This window comes from Lissotriton helveticus, chromosome 4_1 (genome assembly GCF_964261635.1).
Source record: "Lissotriton helveticus chromosome 4_1, aLisHel1.1, whole genome shotgun sequence".
Taxonomy (NCBI): Eukaryota; Metazoa; Chordata; class Amphibia; order Caudata; family Salamandridae; genus Lissotriton; species Lissotriton helveticus.
The window spans coordinates 2,103,320,788-2,103,334,495 of NC_136063.1; positions in this window are offsets into that span (position 1 = coordinate 2,103,320,788).

The following is a 13,708-nucleotide window of genomic DNA, read 5'->3' on the forward strand; positions in this document are numbered from 1 at the left end:
AGCCAGATACAGACAAGCTTCATGAACTCAATATCAAATACCAGTAGGGCCATCCATTCGCGTTGATTTTCACCTGGGAGGGCAAACGACGAGCCCTCCACTCACTAAATGAAGCGAAACAGCTCCTTCAATCTTCCGCTGGATCCTGAGGAAGCAGGGTCCTCCTTCCCCACATGGGTGCGCTGGATGGCCCCCGTCTGGAATGGTCCACTGTCCCGCCACCCAAACACAGAAGATGCCTCCGGGAGCAGGATTCCTCCCAGGCCAAACAAGATATCATCAACCACATCCGCACTTTGAGTGACTCTCTCCTGCAGCCTCGATCCCCTGAGCAGAAGGAATGATCCAGGAAGGGATTCTCAGATCTTTAAGCCTTCAAGGTACAACATGGTTCCCTAGAGTCTTGTCATGCCAGAGGGGACTCAACTATCTACAATATGCCTAACCACCCTAGCACACTGGGGAGATGTGAGCTCCATGAAGCAGATACACGGACAAACTTAGCTCTGACTTGAGATCCCGGCCTCGTCCTTGCCTACTTTGTCACCGTCTCCCGGTCTCCCCTGAGGCGTCCCGGCGGCGGGCGATTTCTGGGTGTCTTTTTGCAGTGGGTCATTGGCTGTGGAGACATGAGGAACTGCCTGCGCCTGCCACCTTCCCCAAGTCTACAGTGTCCCCTTGAAGAGTGATTTCTTCAGAATGGCCCGTCCTTTGGACAATGGGCTGCTCCTTGTAGACATTGACCTTGATTAGCCCTGTTGGCCGCCCCCTATTGGGAACATTACCCCCCCTTTTCCTTCCCTCCCTGTCACTACCCCTTGGATGGACCTCTAATACGTGAGGCTTGGTCTGGTAATCCCAGCGTTGGGGGTTTGGCCGCCGTTCTGGGACACCCTGTTTCAACTGCCTTACACATGTTCCTATCCACCTTTCTGTACCAGGGTCTCTCCAGATATGCGGTTGGGCTCCCACAGACACTTTTGAAGGGTTTGTCACAAAGGAAATCTTACCAGGCCAATAATGACTAATCTCTTTAAATTCCTCTTGCTGAACGTTAGGGCACTTAACTCCCCTAAGAAAAGACGCCAGCACTGGTGGTATCTTCTTCTCCAGGACCCTGATATTATATTTCTTCATGAGATCCACCTTCTCTCCACTGACACTCGCCTCATGTCACACCCTAAATATCCAACACAGTACTGGGCCTGTTGTTCCACTAAAACTGCCGGATTGGCCATACCACTTAAGGCTGGCCTGGTTGGGAAAGCACCTTAGGTGATAAGGGACGCTGAAGGGCTTTATATTAAAATTCAAATACATTGGGGCACGCAACCTCTGACCCTTTTAAATATGTATGCCCCCTAGACATATTCTTGCACTCACACCTAAGTGATCTGCTAAAACCGTCAAAAGAAGCAAATATTCTTGGGGGTGATTTTAACCTGATGTGGTATCCTGACTGGGACCGTAGTGCAAAGACATATCAGGGTATTGGTGTCATGTCCGCAGCTCTTAAAAACGCCATTACTGACTTAGGGTTATTTGATGCCTGGAGATATATGCACCCTGACTCCACAGACTTCTAATTTTTCTCCCACGCTCATCACTCATTCTCACAAATTGATTATTATTTTCTCTTCCTCCCCCTGCTTCACTTATTAGTCACTGCGGAGATGTCAGAGATTTCAATATCTGACCATGCCCATATCTTGATATCACTTCAGCCTCCCAACCCCCAGCGTCCCACCCAACCTCAATGGAGATTACCTCCCCACGTCCTCTGTGACCCAGGTGGGTTAGCAGATATCCGGAAAGAGATCTAGGCTTTTTTTTATCACAAATGATACCTCTGATACTTCGGATGCTGTCAGATGAGATTCTTTTAAGGCAACCATCGAGGGAGTGATATCCTCTATCGAGATAGCCCAATCTCAGGAAGCCCACCTTATTGAATCGACCCTCTCTACTCACATCAAAGCCCTAGAGCAAAAGAACCACCAACAACCCTCCCTTCCCAATCAACAGTGGCTGGATGTGTTGCGATGCCAGCTCCGCTGACACCGCACTAATAAACCAGAACACCTCTTGCTCGCTCTCAAACAAAAGTTCTATACAGGGGGAGACAAGGTTGGGTCATGCCTACGCTGCACTTACGTGCCCAAACCATGCGTGCTCACATCTCCAAACTTCGGCGAACAGACGGTACTGGGGCATTAAAGGAATTAGATAAGAGCTTAACTCTCTCAAATTTCTACAGAGATTTATTCAGAGATTACATTCAGACAGAATTCAAAATGCTAAATGTGCAAATAAAGAATTCTATAAAATACTCGCAAACCAAATTGCCTAGAAGGAACTCATCCTGTTACTCAAGATGTCCCAGACAAACTGGCAAATCATTACACGGACAAAGCAGACACGTTGGAATCGTACTTAAAACAGAAACAAAGCACCAGCACTAATCCTTGTACAAAACAACAATCCAAGAATGCTCTAATCAAGCCTCTCCGTTCCTTCCAACACATCTCACACAATGAATTCATGGACCTGGTCAAAGCAAGCAGGCCTGCCGGCAGCCCTTCTGACCCCTGTCCGCCACAAACTTTCAAGACAATTCTTTTAACAACCTCTGCTGCCACTCCAGTTAGAAGAATCATCAACGATTCCCTAACTACCGGAATATTTCCAGAGGAACTAAAAAAGTCATACATACGCCCTTTACTGAAGAAAACAAACTAGGACCCGCTGAACCCTGACAACTACAGACCCATTGCAAATGGATCGTTCCTGGAAAAATTGATAGAAAGAGCAGCGTTCGCACAGATGTCACAATTCATTGAAGAGAATGACATACTTTCAGACTTCCAAACAGGATTCCATCCGGGAAGATGCACTGAATCGGCCCTCCTTGCCATCTGGGATGACCTAAAGAATACAGTTGACCGCAACAGGGTTGCTGCGCTACTCCTCTTGGACCTCTCAGCTGACTTTGACATGGTTGACCATGACACTCTGAAACAAAGACTCTATGAAGCCGGCATAGAGGAACTGCTCTAGACTGGATTGCGTCCTACCTTCGAAACAGAACTAATGTCATCCATACCCCACCTTTCTCGTCCAAACCGTACTCCTCAAAAGCAGGGGTCCCTTAAGGTTCTATCATCTCGTCCATGCTTTTCAACATCTACATGAAGTCATTACCAGTACTGATCAATACATTTCACCTCATGTGATATAACTATGCAGATGACATGCAAATACTCCTTCAACTGGAATGCCCCAAAGACATTGGAAAATCACCAATTTTCAGCTGCCTCAGAGCCGTGGTTCAGTGGATGACCTGGAGCCATCTCAAATTGAATGCTTCAAAAACTGAAATACTCACGTGTGGTGATTGGAAACATTACAACCCACTTGCCGAATGGCCTGATGAACTGGGATCACTGCCTAAAGTATCGAAGGAAGTAAGAAACCTCGGAATGACCATGGACTCCAAGCAGTCGATGAATGCCCAAGTGGATAAACTAGCAAGATCAAGCTTTGCTACTATAAAAACACTGCAACAAATTTTCCCTCATTTGGGATTTCCACACAAGGTCCAAGCTACCATCTCCCTTGTTCTGTCCAAACTCGATTACGCCAATAGCCTCTACCACTGATCAACTTTAACGACCATGAAAAGACTACAACGGATTCAGAACTCGGCTGCCAGACTACTGTTGCATATCAAACCGCAAGACCACATCTCCCCTGCCTTGAAAGCCCTGCATTGGTTACCGGTTGCCAGAAGATCCACGTTCAAGCTGCTTTGTATCACCCCCAAAGCAATACATGGAATGGGACCACTCTACATCCGGATAAAAATCACCAAACACATTCAACAAAGTAACCTCCGCTCTAAAGGAGCAAATCGCCTCAAAATCCCACCGTACAAGAAAAAAACCATAGGTGGCACATCCTTCTCTGTTCAAGCAGCCACACTATGGAACTCTTCACCCCCCCAACATAAGGTCCACCGACAACCACCATATCTTCAGAAAACTACTCCAGATTTGGCTCTTTCCCACATAATCGCCATACACAAACAGAAATTTACAGCATATCCCTCTGTATACAAGCATTTGTTTTCACTATAGATATGTACCTATCTTTGTGTATTACTTTGTATAAACATGTACAATAATTATGTTGTTGGGAGAAATAAATAAATAAATAAATAAAAATCATCTTTGGTTACATGTACATACTTCCATTGTGCATCTATGTACCTTCCATGTACTTGGATCTGTATGTGTCTGTTACTTTTCTCCTGAAAAAGCATATACAATGCACTACCCTATTTCTCATCCGGTGCCTCTATCAATATCTTTAATCTACATATACTTACCTCCTTTATGTATCTATATACTTTCAATGTAATTATGGATCTATATATTTATCACTCTCTTCTAATTTAGCATTTCCAATGCACTACCCTATTTCTCAGCCTATACTTCGCTCAATATATCTTCTAGCCCAATCTTCTGACTCATCTCAAAGTTCGTCTACTACTCGTTCCAATGCACTACCCTATCTCTCATCCTATACATCTATCAATATATCCTCTACATCCACTCTCTCATTTATCCCAAACCCCATACCACTACTATGATTGCCAAAATAACCCTTTCTAGACTCTCTCCTACTCTACCCCTCCTTGCATCATCTGACACCTCTTTTACTATACCGATCCCCTAAAACAAACCTTTCTAAACCCTTCCCTCTGAGTCCTCCTCTCCAAAACTCCTTTTTACTCATCCATAAGCCTCCTCCTACTGCTAAGACCTAAAGAAAAAAAAACCACTCTTTTATCCCTCCACTGTCCTTTTCAATCAAAATTAACAGACTAACATGTTCACAAATTCCATATTAAACTATACTAATATACTACCCAAGTAACTGAATAACATATCCACTACTCAAATTACTTCATATTTTTTACTATAATAATTTTCAACAGTAATCCTTTATGGATTCCGCAGTGGCGTGCTACTCGCCAGAAAAGCGCTTCAACACCCATCAGGGGTAACAAGTGCTATATGAATTCAAATCTTTCTTCCCCTTTTATCCCTCCGCTATCCTTCTCAATCCAAGTAACTGACTAATATCCACCACTGAAATTACGTCATATTTCACCATATTAATTCACCACTAATCCTTTGAAGGATTCCTGAATAGCATGCGTCAACAAGAAGCGCTATATAATTACAAACCTTTGTCCTCCTCTATCCTTCTGCTATCATTCCAAATTCAAATAACTGACTAACCTATCCACCACTTAAAATGTACTTGCATGTTTCACTATACTAATTCAACACTAATCCTCTAAGGGTCCCGGAGTAGCGTGCTACTTGCCGAAAAAGCGCTTTGACGCTTAAATAAATATAAGCAATTACAATACAATTACAATATGCGGGTGAACCCTGTCTCCCAGAGAAAATCACGTCCTTTCTTGCTTCCTGCCCCGGGAATCTATTAGCCCTCATCACATGAACCTCTTGGACGGACCAATCTCACAAACGGAGATAGCAAATGCCCTGAAACAGCTCCCAACAGGGAAAACCCCCGGCCCTGACGGTCTTCCTGTTGTCTTTTACCGCACTTTCTATCGGAGATCTATTCAAGATCATCTTCTTCATCTTTTTAATAATTTCACCGATGCCACTGGCCTTACTCCAACTATATCAGAAGCTAAGATGGTGATTGTCCCTAAGCCGGAGAAAGACCCTTCCCTTTGTACGTCGTACCGTCCCATTGCCCTCCTAAGTACAGATGCGAAGATTTATACAAAGATTCTTACGCAACGCTTGGAACCCTATCTGCCGGGTATCATAGACACGGATCAGGTTGGATTTATCCACCATCGCAAGGGTGTAGCTAACATCGGCCGCATAGCACATCTCATCGAAAAAGTCCACTATAGAGACATACCTGCTTGCCTGGTGTCACTAGACACTGAGAAAGCCTTTGACCGGGTAGACTGGCGCTTTCTTAGGGAGGTCCTGAGACAAATAGGGCAAGGCCCTATCATGATTTCCAGCCTGATGGCCCCATACACGCAGCCGACCACACGTATTCACATTAATGGCTGTCTTACCTCCCCCATTCCCATATATCGAGGCACTGGGCAAGGGTGTCTGCTATTTCCTCTCCTATTTGCTTAGTGGTGGAACCTCTGGCGATCGCAATCTGCCGTTCGCCCGCTATCTAATCATCCCACTTGGAGGACACGAACATAAGTTTCCTGGTTTGTGGACGACCTCCTTTTCTCCCTAACTACTCCATCCTCATCTCTCCCAGCACTAGCTGCACTTCTTTGAGGACGCCTCAGGTTTTAAGATCAATTTAGCCAAATCCCATGTCCTGATTCTCACCCTACCGACCTCGCAGATACGAGATTTACAAAACCTGATTTCTCTGAAATGGTCTGAGAAGACGATACTTAGGTCTGTACTTGACCCCTTTGCTTTCTTCCTGAAATCAAGCCAACTGGCCAAGCTATAGATGCGCTATAAGGGAAGAGATCCGCAGATGGCACAACCTCCCTCTTTCCTGGTTAGGCCGCATTAACACTGTCAAAATGTCACGCCTCCCAAAGATATTATATTTATTCCAAACCCTCCCTACCCCAATTCCACAAATCGATATTCTGTCCCTCCAACGTGATCTAACCAACTTTATCTGGGGCAAGTCTCGCCCACACTTTTCTAACAAGGTCCGGATGCTGCCCCGAGATTAGGGGGGTCTAGCGTGCCCCAATCTTCCTGAGTATTATTGGGCCTGCCATCTTCGATACATCTCAGAATGGGTGGTTTGTGAGAGTGAAAAACACTGGTTCCACATGGGTTGGGCGATAGCATGTAGACCTTTGTGGGACCTAGCCTGGCTTCCCCGTGTGGCTCGACCCTGTAGTCCATATATACCACTCCCACGAGAACGGTCTTAGACCTACGGGATAAACTGAGATATCTCGGGCCTGACTTCCTTCCCTTCCCCTAACACCCCCATAGCACGTAACCCCATCTTTCCTCCTGCTTTGCAACCTCGAGCCTTTAGCGCCTGGACGGATGGCGAGTGCTGCATAATACAGGATTTATTTCAGAGTGACAAAATTATCACATTAGACCAGTGCAAAAAATCATTCCACCTTACCAACAGGGGACGAGGCAAACAGCCACAGAGATGGCCCAATCGCCAGAATCCTCCAGGCGAACGGTTCACCCGTCGACAACACTACCAATGGTAGACGGTAGCCAAATTCCTGTTCCCCAAAATTATGAAATGTTACCAATTTTTAATCTTGCCTCACATGAGCTTTCGGGGAATGAATTATCATTACTCACAAAAGGTCTTTCATTTGTCCCAACTATTCGCCCTAACTTCATTGATGCTCAAACCGAGCTCTTAAGATTTTTCAGAAAGATCAGACTTCACAGTTTTTTTCTGTTGAACCCTACCCCCATGAAGCATTCGAACACTCCTTTCAAACCACCATCGAAATTTTCACCTACCAGCAGCATGGTCCCCCCGGAAATACCAACCTTTGAGAAACTTGTTCTCAACGACCTTGCCGCTTTAGAAAAACAAAAATCATTTATTCCGTACAATATCACAATTGAAGAAAAGAAAGCCCTGACCACCTTGAAAAATAACCCCTCCATTGTAATAAAACCAGCTGACAAGGGAGGGGGTATTGTGATTCAGGAGATGGATAACTATAAAAATGAGATCCATCGCCAACTCGCTAATACCGAACACTACTGCAAACTACCACGTAATCCCACAGAAGAAATACAGAAACTGATTTCCGAGGTTACTAATGATGCCCTAGAACAGGGATACCTTTCCAAGAAGGAACATGAGTTCCTTAATATTAAGGCTCCCCGGGTACCAGTTATCTACTGCTTACCCAAGATTCACAAGAATTGTGAATCTCCACCTGGTCGCCCAATAGTCTCGGGGTGCGGCTCTGTCCTGGAGCCCCTCGGGCACTATATTGACTATTTTATCAAACCATTTGTCCCTGAGACCCTGTGTTATATCAGAGACAGCATGTCAATGATTAATATGGTTGAGGAATACCCGTTTGATCCCACATCCAGCACCATTAGCACGCTGGATGTGGAATCTTTATATACCAACATTCCACAATACGAATCACTACGCGTGATTGAAAAAGTTCTCAACACACGCCCGCGCCCACACAATGTTCCGTCTCTATTTATCCTCCAATTATTGGAGATCTGCCTTACCAAAAATGTCTTTCTCTTCGAGGGACAGTTCTATGGACAGGTACGCGGTACATCTATGGGGGCTATTTTTGCCCCCAACCTGGCAATTCTGTACATGGATCATCTAGAGACATCCTGTATATTGACCGAATCAAATCCTTTCCACAGTGGCATTGCCCTGTGGAAACGATACATTGATGATATCTTTATGATATGGAGCGAATCATTCGAATCGATAACACACCTATTACATTGGCTAAACAACAACAGTATTGGCTTGAAATACACAATGGCCACGAGCAAAGATTCAATACCCTTCCTGGACTTAGAAATCAAACACACAGAGGGCCGTTTGACCACCAGCCTCCACAGAAAACCCACTGAACGAAACACCTTGCTGAACTATAGCAGTCACCATCCCCGGGCCCTCAGAGACTCGCTCCCATTCTCGCAATTCCTCCACATACGCAGAAACTGTTATTTTAAACAGGACTATTTCTCTGAGGCCAGAACCCTGAGCAACAAGCTCAGAAATAGGGGATACCCGCGAAAGCTAGTACGGCGTTCTCTCAAAAGGGCTTGGTACTGCCCCAGAGAAACCTTGCTAGAACCAAAACAAAAGAAAAATCAGGATAGACTTGTGTGCGTGACCACCTTCACCCCAGCTTCCAATGCCATAAGGAAAAGTGTCCTTAAACACTGGCCTGTGTTAAACGCAGGTACATTAAATCTGGAGCACCCTATTTTTGCCTTCAAGCAAGCAAAAAACGTAAAAGATCACTTGGTAAGGGCATCCTTACCACAACCTAACCTAAAAACTACAATCAACGATGCATGGGGCTTACCGGCACTAACAGGCCATGTTAAATGCGGTAGCTGTGTAGTATGTGACTTCACCATTGAAGGAAAAACATTTACCTACGGCACAATCACCTTTGAGAGAAAGCACTTCACTAATTGTAATACTTCCAATGTAGTGTATGCTATATTTTGTCCATGTTTGTTGATATATGTCGGTCAAACTAGCCAAAAGGTAAAATTGCGCATCGGACAACACCAAAGCAGAATCCGATGCAACACCCCTAATGCTCCCCTCGTTGAACATTTTAAGGACAAAGGCCATACCGAAAATGACCTAACTTGGACAATCATCACCATGGTAAAACCACCACCTCGGGGAGCAGATGTATCGCAATTATTGAATAAGGAGGAACTTCATTGGATATTGCGTACCAACAGTATCCATACAGGACTTAATCGCCTTGAAGATTGGGCATCCCTCCTGTGATCAAATGAATCCTTGAACAATTTTATCGTAATCCTTACTTCCTTCAGGCCTACACAAATGTCTCATGATTTTATTTTGTGTATCTTTGTAAATACGTAACCATGTAAATAGTTTGCACAATATAAATGTCACTTAAACTCACCACTTACCCACACCAAAATGCCCCCCACACTGTCCGAAACCCACGCCAATATGGCCGCCGTGCTGACCATGCTGAGTCCCTTGTCTATTTCCAAACACCACATGCTGAGTCCCTTGTCTATTTCCAAACACCACTTTATCTTTCACTTCACCCACGAGCACTCCAGCGATCCCCGCCCATCTGAGCCCAGAATTGCCATCGAGCAACCCAACCAGGAAGTAAGTACTCGCTAAAGCGTAGCTCTCTCGCCTCTTCCTGAAACTTTAAAACCCTTCAGTAGCTGTAACTGTAATATAAATTAATTTCAACTATTTTCCCTAGTGAGATACGATCGGTCCGGTCTCCTATGAAGAGGCTATCTTGCCCTGGTCTGGTAATTATATTGCGTGTACCTATTATGCGATTCAATTTTCACTTTAACCCTCGTACTTACCCCTCTCTACCCGCTTTTTGGCAGGAAAATGCTCAGATAATTGAGTACCCGACCATATGCCCCTTGATACTGGGCACCGCCCCCTGGAAATAAACAATGTTTGGACCTAAATCTGGTAATTCGTACGATAAGCATGTCATTTAACTGTCTGCTCACTACTGCGCAGCATGTTTATCTCACTCGAGACCTCACCGCGGAATCTTTACTAAGCTTGCCCGGGTGCCCGCCCCATCCGTGCACAGTGCCCAGAAAATAATGGCCCCAATTCAACCTACACGTCACCTTTCATTTCAATGCAGTGAGACGTATTTGCGCATTACAGACCCGCCCGGCACTGACGGCATGAAACGCCATGATCCTAAACCGCGTTATTTCACCTCACGCGCTTCTCTTGTATGTACTTAGGCACAGTAACTGTAAAACAATTCGTTCATTTTATTTCATGCAACGCCCCCACCAGTCCCCCCACTGCGCCGGAAATCGCATGTGACTTCACTTGATTCTGTTGCACATGGAAAACACACTTTTGTTTTAGATGGTCAGATATCTTACATGCTAATGCTAGTACTTACCCTTGTTTTCATTTTTCCTCCCCCTTTTTTCCGAAAATTTGTATGTATAAATATATGTGTAGGCAAAAAATTGCCTAAAGATTTTCAAGACAAACTTTTTTATTCTCTGTCCTGAAGATGATGCCACTCATTTCACAATAGGCATCGAAACGTCGTCGACATTTTAGCGTCATATGTAAAATGAAAAGTATAAATTGTATACAATGATGCTTCTAAAATGTATTTTTGTCTGTTCACTGAACTACTAGTATACAGACCGCCTTGTTCTTTCTAACCCCATCCCCTTGTTTTGTCTTGTCCCCTGTGGGTTGCTGGCTGCACCCACTGTGTAAAAAAATCCTCTTTATTCTTGCTTATCACTTTAATTAAAATTCCTGTCCGGCTGGACAAAGGTCATACATACTATTGAGCGTATGTCTATCATTTTTGCGAAAGATCCCTGAACTACTAGGGACCCCTGTTTTTTGTAATACGTTACTGCCCAAGGTCCCTAGTGCTATACCTTTGGGTTCCCTTGTTTTGTATAAAATAATGTAGCGCAACTGCCGAGTTGCAAGGGATTGTGAATCTTTACCCCTTTTTACAAGTGGGTTCTTCAGTAATTCTCCTCACTTTCACGGTTGCACCTACACACTATTTCTCCTTCCTAGCCAGGCATGTCTGACCACCCACCCCTCTACACTCTCGAGTACATAAATAAAATTCTAGGAGGCCCATCACTCCTCTCTGATTCCTCTGAAACACCAACTGAGACAGGTACCACAGTAGTTGAGGAACTAGAGAAAATAAAGAAAAAGGAAGTAAGACTAACATTAATGATAAAACTTCTTACAGACTATCTCAAAGCCAACATAATACCAGTCGGTCCCCAAGTTCGAAATATTCCGGGGGTCTTCACGGACAACCCGAAGTATTTAAACGTATTTAGCTACATTAGCACAACCTGTTCCAGGCACTGGATGGTGCTTGGAATTGATATCGCTACAGAGGAGCTGGAAAAAGTCATTGTTGAAATTTGTGACCTAGAACAACAACTTAAAGACAAGAACACCAATACTGAAGCTAATTAACATTCTTGAAAAAATAACCAAATCTATTGAGGAATTCCACAAACTTGAATTTAACAAGAAAGCCACCAAAGTCAAAAAAGACATTAAAAACTTCTCACAGGAAAGAACATACCCTTACTTAAATAAGGAATATTATATCAACCGTTCATATAGTGGCCCTCAAAACCAAAGACCTTGGGGAAGGTTCAACAGAAAACAAAACTTTGTAGGTTTTTCTGACAGCTCGGGGGACTCATCTGAACAATCAGATCCAAGTGATAGCCCAGGTCCCTCCCATAGGAATTTTTTAGGGCGAGGCAGAGGCCAATCAGAACCCCCAGGGGCAGGGAGAGGCAAACAGCCACAGAGATGGCCCAATCGCCAGAATCCTCCAGGCGAACGGTTCACCCGTCGACAACACTACCAATGGTAGACGGTAGCCAAATTCCTGTTCCCCAAAATTATGAAATGTTACCAATTTTTAATCTTGCCTCACATGAGCTTTCGGGGAATGAATTATCATTACTCACAAAAGGTCTTTCATTTGTCCCAACTATTCGCCCTAACTTCATTGATGCTCAAACCGAGCTCTTAAGATTTTTCAGAAAGATCAGACTTCACAGTTTTTTTCTGTTGAACCCTACCCCCATGAAGCATTCGAACACTCCTTTCAAACCACCATCGAAATGTTCACCTACCAGCAGCATGGTCCCCCCGGAAATACCAACCTTTGAGAAACTTGTTCTCAACGACCTTGCCGCTTTAGAAAAACAAAAATCATTTATTCCGTACAATATCACAATTGAAGAAAAGAAAGCCCTGACCACCTTGAAAAATAACCCCTCCATTGTAATAAAACCAGCTGACAAGGGAGGGGGTATTGTGATTCAGGAGATGGATAACTATAAAAATGAGATCCATCGCCAACTCGCTAATACCGAACACTACTGCAAACTACCACGTAATCCCACAGAAGAAATACAGAAACTGATTTCCGAGGTTACTAATGATGCCCTAGAACAGGGATACCTTTCCAAGAAGGAATATGAGTTCCTTAATATTAAGGCTCCCCGGGTACCAGTTATCTACTGCTTACCCAAGATTCACAAGAATTGTGAATCTCCACCTGGTCGCCCAATAGTCTCGGGGTGCGGCTCTGTCCTGGAGCCCCTCGGGCACTATATTGACTATTTTATCAAACCATTTGTCCCTGAGACCCAGTGTTATATCAGAGACAGCATGTCAATGATTAATATGGTTGAGGAATACCCTTTTGATCCCACATCCAGCACCATGTGCACGCTGGATGTGGAATCTTTATATACCAACATTCCACAATACGAATCACTACGCGTGATTGAAAAAGTTCTCAACACACGCCCGCGCCCACACAATGTTCCGTCTCTATTTATCCTCCAATTATTGGAGATCTGCCTTACCAAAAATGTCTTTCTCTTCGAGGGACAGTTCTATGGACAGGTACGCGGTACATCTATGGGGGCTATTTTTGCCCCCAACCTGGCAATTCTGTACATGGATCATCTAGAGACATCCTGTATATTGACCGAATCAAATCCTTTCCACAGTGGCATTGCCCTGTGGAAACGATACATTGATGATATCTTTATGATATGGAGCGAATCATTCAAATCGATAACACACCTATTACATTGGCTAAACAACAACAGTAATGGCTTGAAATACACACTGGCCACGAGCAAAGATTCGATACCCTTCCTGGACTTAGAAATCAAACACACAGAGGGCCGTTTGGCCACCAGCCTCCACAGAAAACCCACTGAACGAAACACCTTGCTGAATTATAGCAGTCACCATCCCCGGGCCCTCAGAGACTCGCTCCCATTCTCGCAATTCCTCCGCATACGCAGAAACTGCTATTTTAAACAGGACTATTTCTCTGATGCCAGAACCCTGAGCAACAAGCTCAGAAATA